At 46.7% G+C, this 9,238-nt stretch overlaps 1 long non-coding RNA gene across 1 annotated transcript; it reads right to left on the bottom strand.

Annotated features, from left to right (window-relative positions):
* Positions 1-2,063: 2,063 nt before the first annotated feature.
* On the bottom strand, positions 2,064-4,367 carry LOC117283762. The gene is made up of 3 exons (XR_004514793.1): positions 3,808-4,367; positions 2,461-2,574; positions 2,064-2,161 (listed from the first exon to the last, which is right to left on the bottom strand). It is a non-coding gene; the product is annotated as an uncharacterized LOC117283762 (long non-coding RNA).
* Positions 4,368-9,238: the final 4,871 nt, after the last annotated feature.

A 9,238-nucleotide genomic window follows, 5' to 3' on the forward strand; every position in this document is an offset into this window, starting at 1 on the left:
TTCAAATGAATGGATCTCCATGGATTGTGAGATTAGATTTGAGAGCAGCTTAATAGGCCCAGCATAGAGGCTTGTGTGCTTGTATTTTAAATAACTTAATTGGTGTTATTTGTTTTCATTGTGACTGTTTTCCATGATTTTAGCCAAGCTTTGGGCTGGTACACTCATTCCAATCCTATGGCCCAACACAGACCGCGGCAGGGTGCTGCAGACCAAGCCTTCCTGGTTGGAGGGCTCCTTTGTTCACTCTTACAGATTTATTCTATAGTGTAACTTACATGTTATATAATCCTGGATGTTAGAAATGTCCACATGCCACTGGGTACATTAGTCACAGCACTCAGGAGGCAGAAGCAGCAGGATCCCTTGAACTCAGAAATGCTGAGGTTAGCCTGGGCAGCAGAGCAATATTCTGTCTCAGAAAGCCCACATTTCCCCTTTGTAGTTAATCAATCTGAAATCATCTGTGGAGGAGAAAAGGATTGAGCCCTGATTTTCCTCTGATGGTTTGTGACCCTAGGTGTGTCCCTTCTGCCCCCACCCAGCCTTTGTTTCCTTATCAGTGAAAGTAAGCGTGAAACGGACTCTTGTCTGCATTCTGTTCAGCAGTGACATGGGGAATGTACCTTGCCTTGGCCTTGGAGCCAGTGAGGCGGGTGGGGAGCAGCCCTGGGCAAACTCTGGCATTGGCAAGCTGTCTTCAGACTAGAACCTAAGATTCTGTTTAGAAAAGAAGACCCCAAGTGACTGGGGATTTATGTCAGTGGTTCTGCTGCCTGCCTCGCAAGCACAAGGTCCCGAGTTGGATCCCCAGTACCAAAAAAGAAAAGAAAAGACCCCACCCAATGGTGTAGATGACCAAAGTGCCAGTGGCCCTAAAATTTTTTTTTTAGTCTTCTTTACAATGTTTATTTTTGCAATATTGGGCATTGAACCCAGGGCTTTTGCCCTGAGCTATAGCCCTAGCATTTTACTCTTTACTTTGAGACAGGGTCTAAGTTTCCCAGGCTGGGCTCAAACTTGCAGTCCTCCTATCCCATCCTCCCAGAGTGCTGGGATTACAGGTGTGCAGCACCCATCTGGCTACTCCCCGGCCATTTGATCAGTAATGAGGAATACGAAGCTCCCTGGTTCAGAGATCTAATAAACAAGTCTCATTCTGTAGTGAACTCAGGCTGGGTGGGAGTCTCCGTTGTCTCCAGGGGTCATTCTATACACACATGGGTAGATGTACACACAAGGGGCACAAAAGCCTCAGACCTGTAGCAAGGCTGGGCCAGGTGGACTTGCTCCAGTGTGCAGGAGGTCTGGACGGTAGTTTTGCCCAGTGCCCTGCCAAATTGGGGTGAACAGATCCTCCTTTCTCTGTTTGGCAGTCTTCGCCATGTGGTAGCCTGGAAACTGGAGAACTGCATCTTAAAATAGCTGGCACTATACTTTTCCTCTTAGCCCCATAGCAGGCAGAAAACCCAGACTCAGGTGTTTTCCTTTGCATCAGAAATAGTGACATTTTAAAAGAATTTGTGCAAGCAGTAATTAGCCAAAAAACAAGGCAGGCATTTCCTGCAAGGAAGTGTTCAAAGTAGAAAAGATATATTTTCCTCCTTTATTTTCTAGGGAAATACTACAAAGACCATGGGATGTAAACAGCAGTGAAATGAAGTGGGTCCTTTGGGATGCTTTTTAATTGGAAGCCTCTAGAGGTCAGTACCACATAAAGAAGGACTCACAGGCCCTTCCCCTGAGGAGCCTTTGTGAGAAGAGGGTGCGTAGACACTGAACAGGAGGGCTGGCCCACATGGTGGGGGGAGAGGGAAACATCGTTTATGCGTTAAACCCCTAACGTTTGATTCCTGTCCCACCTTTTTTGCTTCTTCTCACCCTCTTTCTCTGTGGCTCCAAAACCCACATACCACACAGCTGATTGACCAATGAATGAAGTGTGGCGTTTGGCTCACCCTGAGAGGGTTGGGGAAATGCCATCCATGAGATGGGTCTCCATGCACTCGTTTTGCCAGGTGCAGGGCTGTTCTGCATTCTGTTTCCTGCTTGTTTGTCCCCAGCTTTGCTCCATCCTGTGGCTTCCAGCAAGCTTCAGGGTGTCTAGGACAGGACCAGTACCACTGATTCCTGCTTCAGCCCAAATCTGGGTACTTGAGGCCTGTATGGGCAGGGGTGGGGTGGGGAAAGATTTGATTTTTAGGAGACCTGTGCAGAATTGAGATGGTGGTGCTCCCTGAAAATTGATAGGCATTCACGGGGCTCCCAGATGGAAGGTGCCCAGACACCATGTGGGGGTAGCCACAGGCTTTCTCACCTACCACACCACCACCCCGCTGCCTCCAAATCCCAGCCAGAGGCAGCCTTGGCAGTCCGCAGGGGCTCCCAGTATGGCCCTGGGTCTCCTTTTAGCTGAAAGGGGAACAAGAAAGGGAAACAAGACTTTTCTCCCTCTCTTACTCTTTCGTCTTCTGTTATTGTTCCTGTCTTCTGAGGAGACTTCTCACACTGTAGCCAAAGAGTCTTGAAGATTGTCCTTTGCTTGGGGATCACAATGAGTCTGGAATCCTCACTCTGAGAAGGGATGTTAATGAAAAAGTCAAACATGTCTATGTGCATTAGACGTTCAGGTCCCCAGAAAAGCCTCTTAATGCTTTAATGCCATTCAATTTCAGAGCGATGGTTTTTGGATCTTGCTGAGTATGTACTGTATATTCCTTACAAGTCCTGAGCAGCCTGATGATTTTTTAGTCATTTTGTCATGAAGCAAACAGTACAGAGTGAATACCTAAGGTAGCATGCTGTGTGAGGGCATTGCCTCACCACAGTGAAGGGCTTCTACTCATACTTCCCTGCAACAACCAGCAGGAGAAATTCATTCTCATCCAGGTGAGACCTGAGAGCAAGAAGAAATCTCTCCTGGTCCACTGATCTCTGGTCTGTGGAAACTAGGACAGGACCAGGACAGGACCAGGTGAGTCACCATCATGCACGGAGGATTTTAGTCACAGGGTATTCTGCAAACCTCTGAACCCATTTCCAGCTGCTTCCCGCCCTCTGCATGCTGCCCCTCAGTCACTGCCACCGCTGTGCAGTAGCCATGTGGTTTTACTGTAGCATCGTGCAGGGCCGGTGAGTGAGTGAAACTGGACAGCACATATCAAAGATAAGGTTCAGTTTGCTTTTGTGCACATCTGCTTCTTTGAATCATCTCTGCTCTCATTGCCCTTAACATAGGGAAAATGATGGAACATTGGTGCTCAGATCTATATATGTTTTCCTGCTTCCAGGGTCCTGAATGTCTTTATAAACTCCTGTCTTGGTCACTTTCTGGTTGCTGGGACAAATAGTAAATGCCCAAAACTTAAAAGGAAGTGAGGTTTATTTTGACTCACATTTTTAGCCCATACTTGGCTGGGCTGCAAGGCAAGAAGGCATGGTGGAAGAGTCTGGGTGGAGCAAACTTCTCAGGTCGTGGCATCCAGGAAGTAGAAGAGGAACAAGGGAGGGTGGTATACCCTTCTAGGCCTCCCCTGACCAGGCCCTACCTCCTAACAGCAGGTTTGCTATAGCACCTCCAAAATTAATTTATCTTCCAAAAGCCCTGCCTAGGAGCACATGGACTCTTGGGGGACACCTAGATCTAAACCATAACACTCTCTAATGATAGGCACCTTCTGATCACTGTAGGCCAGTGTGCGCCTGCTGGGAAGTAACAAACTGAGTGTGCTGAGCCCTCCCACAGCACTTTTCTGGTTTCTAGATGATACATAGAAAAGAGAAGGGAAGGCCAGAAAGGTGACGAACCTGTGGAGATGAGGTGTGCCAGGGAACACAAAGCTGCCCAGGCTTGGGGTGAAAGGACAGCGTCGTGGTGACAAAGACAGATGGAATCCAGCTCTTGCTTGCCACATGAGTTTGACCTTCCAGATCTTTCTTCTCTTCTGCTCACAAATAATAAGGGCCCCTTTGAGTCTGGGGCTAAGAGGAGCCATAGAAATACAAACTTGTGGAGAATCAATTTTAGGATGGGCCTGCAAAGTCAGAATTTAAAAACTTCTGATTTCAGTTTTCTCCACTATTAGAAGTAGAGTTCTCATAACCGGAAAGGACATAAAATTCACTATCTGCCCCTCAAGTCTCTGCCCATAGTAGGATTGCATGTGGGAGTCTAACTGTTCAGATGCATCCTTGGGATAGCTGTCCTTGGTTCTGTCTGACCCACCACACCTACCCTCCATCCTCTCTGCTCTCACCTGGCCTGATGCAGAGTCCTTCAGACAGTTGCCCTCAGTATCTTTTGTGTATTCAAATAAATATTCAGGGAAAATGGCATCTCTACCAAATTGTACACCTTTTTTCATCATTATTCCCTAAACAATACTATAAACAACTATTTCCATAGTGTTTACATTGTATGAAGTATTATAAGTAATCTGCACATGATTTACTATATATGGGAAAGAGGTGCACAGGTTATATATAAATACTGCACCATTTTATATAAAGGACTGGAGCATCTGAGGATTTTGGTGGCTGTGGGGAGTCCCGGAATTGATCCTTCAGGGGTACCAAGGACAATGATTTAAAGTTCATCGTCTGAATTTAATATGGGATATCATTAAATCTTTTACTAGACAACACTTATTTCAAGAACACATACTTCTATGTATAAATAGCCTTAATTTTCAAACTGTACTTGGAAGAAAATATTCCATGAAACATGAGTCTTAACTCATGCTACTGCCAGCTGGCTTGTACATGACACCCCCTGGCAGAGGTGGTGAGAACCCTGGACACTTTTCTCTCCTCCTTGTTGGGAATGTATGAGAAGATGTGTTGAAAAAGTGAGGACAGGGATAAATGAAGCTATCCTTCAACCCTCACTGTTTCTTTGTTTTATGGGGATTGCAGTTCCAAGGGCCTGAGCCAACAAGTCTAATTGGGCAGAAGGATCTAGTGCTCACCTGGCCAGGTTTTCTGGGCAGGTGACAGAAGAAGGCTTTGGACATTATTTGCAAGTAAAAGTACAGTTGCCTAGAACCCTCATAAAGACTTTTCAGGTCTACTTTCTGAATGCTGCGTCCTCCCTCTGCCTTCCCTCACCTTCTTGCCTATTCCTCATCCTGAGGTCAAAACCAGTACACTGGCAGAGGGGTGGGATGTGTTTGGTAATAGAGCAAAACCAGCCCAATGAGTTTTGATTTCTCCTTCCTCCAAAGACTGCATTAGCTATGCTGGTAAGCCCCCAAGTAGCTCCTGTTCATGGTTATAAGAAGAAGAAAATTAGTGATTGTTCTGGAAGCACAAACCAATGCCCTTCCTGTGGTGAGTGGGAAGCATCTCCATATACACATCATACAATTAGAAAAAGAAAGACGACACTCTCCAGAAGCAAGCCGAAAGCGACATCCAGCTTGGTGCCAGTGAACCTGTCTAACCATCCCCAGAGTCTTGTCTGCTCAGGTCTAGCCAACCCTTGGATTTGTGCATGAAAGAGTATTCTCCAGGGTGTATCTCAAATTTTGCTCTCCCCTCCATGGATTAAACTCCATAAGAGCACAAACAAAACTGGTCACATACTCTTGAAAAACTCAGTGTGGAAGCTAGTGTTGGCAATTACAGATAGAATGTTGACAAAAGGAAACCTGCCCAGTGGAGGGTGTTTCCCTCAGTGGAGGACAGTCTTGCTGCCGAGCAAGAGCATGGCCAGTGTGAGCTTGAACGGAGCAGCTACTGGAAGTGTCATGACCTTGGTCCGTTAGTCCATCATCAACAGCATGGCATCCTTGTGAATCCTCTAGAAATAGAACGTTTCATCTGGCACAGTGGTCTGCACTTTGAAGCAGTGATATCATCAAGGAGGTAGAAACTAGGGAGTTCATCCTCAGGGGTACAGTGACTCATTCTGTTTTCCCGACCTCTGAACACTGATGTCATCCATCTTCTCCAAAGCACACTAGCCTTGGGGGGATGGTGAGAATTAAATCCTTAGTCACCAGTTTACATTTCCTTGATTCTGTCACTTACTTTGGAGATTCTCAGATTCCTCTCCAGTGTTACAGGGGTGGTCCTCAGGGGCTGATAATGTCTTTAACAAGCTTGTCCTCAGAGCACCTGGCTCCCTCCTTTCTGGCTTTATCTCACAGCCATCCCTGCTAATGCTGCAGAATCCCCAGTTGCAGAGGGACTGTCAGGCCTACAGATGAGCACCAGTGTCATCCACTAAAGTGGCCCCCTTGGTTTCCATCAACTGCAGTATTTGTTCTGGGTGTGTGGTCCAGGCTGCTCTTGTCAGTGACAAGGTGTCAACACCGATAAAGGTGACACCCAGTGACAGCTCCTTTGGCTTTTACACATTTTATTGCAGCCATTCACCAAGGGGCATGTGCCCGAGCAGTTAGACTTTGCCCTGAGTGACAGATTCAGAATCACCTTTTCTTCTAGCTGTGTCACTGTGACCCTGAAGCCAGGTTGTGCACCTGACATTTTCCCATACAATGATCTCTGCCATGGAATCTACTTCTGGAAAGTCTACCTCTTCTCTTGCCAATTTCTGGAAATGGCACAAACTGGGTCTTGCCATCCTCCTGAAAGAATGACTAAGTTCTTTGGTGCTTTGGGTGTTGAACAGACTGGTTTTGCCCAGGACAAAGGAGAACTAAGGGCCTAGATGATGCAAAGTCTCCTTTCCCATTCAGGAAGCGCTTCAGCGTGGATGTTCTAGAACAGGTGACTTTACTTGCTTATAAAAGCTTTTTTTTTTTTTTTTTAAGAGTTCAACCTCGCAAAGTGACTTCTTTACTCTCAGAGTAACTAAAACCTAGGTCACTGGTTAAAGTTGTAGACCACCAAGTCTTAAACTGCAAGGTTCTTAACCACTTAGAAAGCTTGTGAAGCATGCAGGTTCTTGCCCCCTCTCCCGGGGGGCGGGCCAGGGACAGAGGGTGCTGTGTATTTACAAATAAATCAGACCATCTTGTTGCAGGTGGCTGATAGACCACACTGTAAGAAACTTGGGAGTTTAGCTGGCCTCCAGGTTCACATCATCATTCACCACATCAAGGAGCCAAGATACATGGTGAGATTAATGTGTGCCAGGTGCTAGGCAAAATGCCTTGCTGATCTTAATGCATCCTCTTCCAGAGGAGAATCTTTATAGGATGCTACAGCTATCTTCACTGGTGCTTGAGACTTGGAGAAAAAGAAAGTACCCCTCTAAGCTCCCAGACCTGAGAGCAAAAGCTAGTTCTGCCTGAATCCAAAGCCCAGTCTCTTGTCAAGGATGATGTTTTTATGGCAAATGAAACAACAATGAGCAGAGGCCAAGAAATATGGCACGTTATTGCAGCTAAAAACTATGACACCACCCTCATTACATTTATTGGCCCCAGAAGGAAAGAAAAATATTACAAATATTACAGTATTACATCCAGCCTAAGACTGAATCAGGGGACTCCCTGGACTTTACTGCACTCCCATGATATAATTGTTCCATAGGGTTGGCCAGTGAAAGCTCACAGTGTAAGAGGACAGAGCACTTCATTATTCAAATGTGTCATGATGTATTCATTTCTTTGTCTACTTGTTTATTGCCTACCTGCCCCAGTGGATCATAAGCTGCATGAGGGCAAATATTCTGTTCTCCAGTTATCTCCAGTGCTTAGCATAGAAAGGGCTTTTAAGAAAACTTTATGGAATGAATGAATAAATGAATGATGTGTGGGGAGAAGAAAAGCAGTGCTACTTTTTTCCCCAGGAATGTGGGAAACCTACTTGGCTCTCATGCCTTTATGTGTTAAGTGACAAGCTCTGGAAGTCGATGACCCATGTCATAAACTGCCATGACCCTGCCTTTGTCCTCATGTCTCTGAGAATTGGGTCCATTTCAGAGATCCTCCAGCACATCAGGAATAGGAACAGTAATGGGGGGTACAGCTCTGCAGGTGAAAAAGTCATGAAGCAGAGCAGCCCTCATTGCATCCAGGAGGGAAGGCAAGAACACATGCTTGGCCCTCCTGCTTTCTGCAGTTTCCTAGACACATGCTGTCCAAGCACAGAGCACTGTCTGCCTGGCTGGAGCTGCTTGCCAAGGCTGCTGGTCTGTACACTCTCTGGGAAGACCCAGGGCCCCATGCCAATGGGGGTGGCCTGAGGCAGGAAGATTCACGTGCCTCATCCAGGCAGCAGTGCAATGAAGCTACCCACATGCCGAATCTATCCAGTCTCTCAGTCACCTGTTCTCAGAATCACAGGGACCCTGAAGTCACAAGGCCTCTTTTCACAAACTCCTTCTTCACAGGAACCTTCCAGGATCTTCAGTATCTGTCACAAGGACACGTAATTTTGTCATCATCAAGGCCTGAGGTGGGTTTTGGCAGCCCCCAGCTCTGGTCTCCTGCTTGGTGGAAGTTGAGGGCACAGTTGATTCTCCATACTGCAGAAACGAATTGTCTCTTGCTTCCCTCAGCCTTGCCTTTCCACTTAATCCCAATTGGTGCTTGCTGCCTATTTCTAGGTTCTGACCTCTCTTCTCAGTACTCTCTCAGACAAGCTGTTTCAATGCTAGTGATAGCCCAGCTTCTCTCCCTAGTGACTCTGTGAGCAGTTCTTATTCACCAGTATGGTCACCCCAAACCATGGACCATGACCCTTCAAACTGCATAGAAACTTGAGTGGTGCTTCCCTGCTGTTGCCAAAGATGGGCGTAGGAGTTTGGATTTGAGAGGTCTATGTCAGAGCTTGACAGTTTATCCTCTGGTGGCAGAACTGGGTTCTTACTGCAGCCAGGTTCTAGCTGATCCATCTTCTTCCTGCAGAGTCTGTGTTGATCTCAGGGAGCCTTGTTGTGCTTGTAAAAACAACTGGAACTAATGTCTGTGATGAGACACTGAGTCTGGAGTGATAGAGGGTCAGATTCATTTTCTTGCCAGTCAACAAAATCCTCCATGCAGACCACTGTATTTGAACAGACCTCTTCCTGGATGGTCTTTCCCCATCACGCCCATGGCTAGTTCTGTGTGGTGCACAACATGGTGCTGATGCTGTTGGAGCTGCCAGTCTGATGGAAGCCTGCAGTGACTTCTGTCTACAGGGAAGGCATTCCTTGGGAGACCAGCGCATGCTCAGCTTACTGAGCAGTTGGCAGGGTCCCGGACAGACGCTGAAGAGTGGGACTGCAAATCTCCTCTGGCAGAGAAAGGCATTGTTCTGTCACAAACAATGGTAAGGCAGCCCT

This window comes from Fukomys damarensis, unplaced genomic scaffold (genome assembly GCF_012274545.1).
Source record: "Fukomys damarensis isolate Sample0158 unplaced genomic scaffold, DMR_v1.0_HiC HiC_scaffold_4, whole genome shotgun sequence".
Taxonomy (NCBI): domain Eukaryota; kingdom Metazoa; phylum Chordata; class Mammalia; order Rodentia; family Bathyergidae; genus Fukomys; species Fukomys damarensis.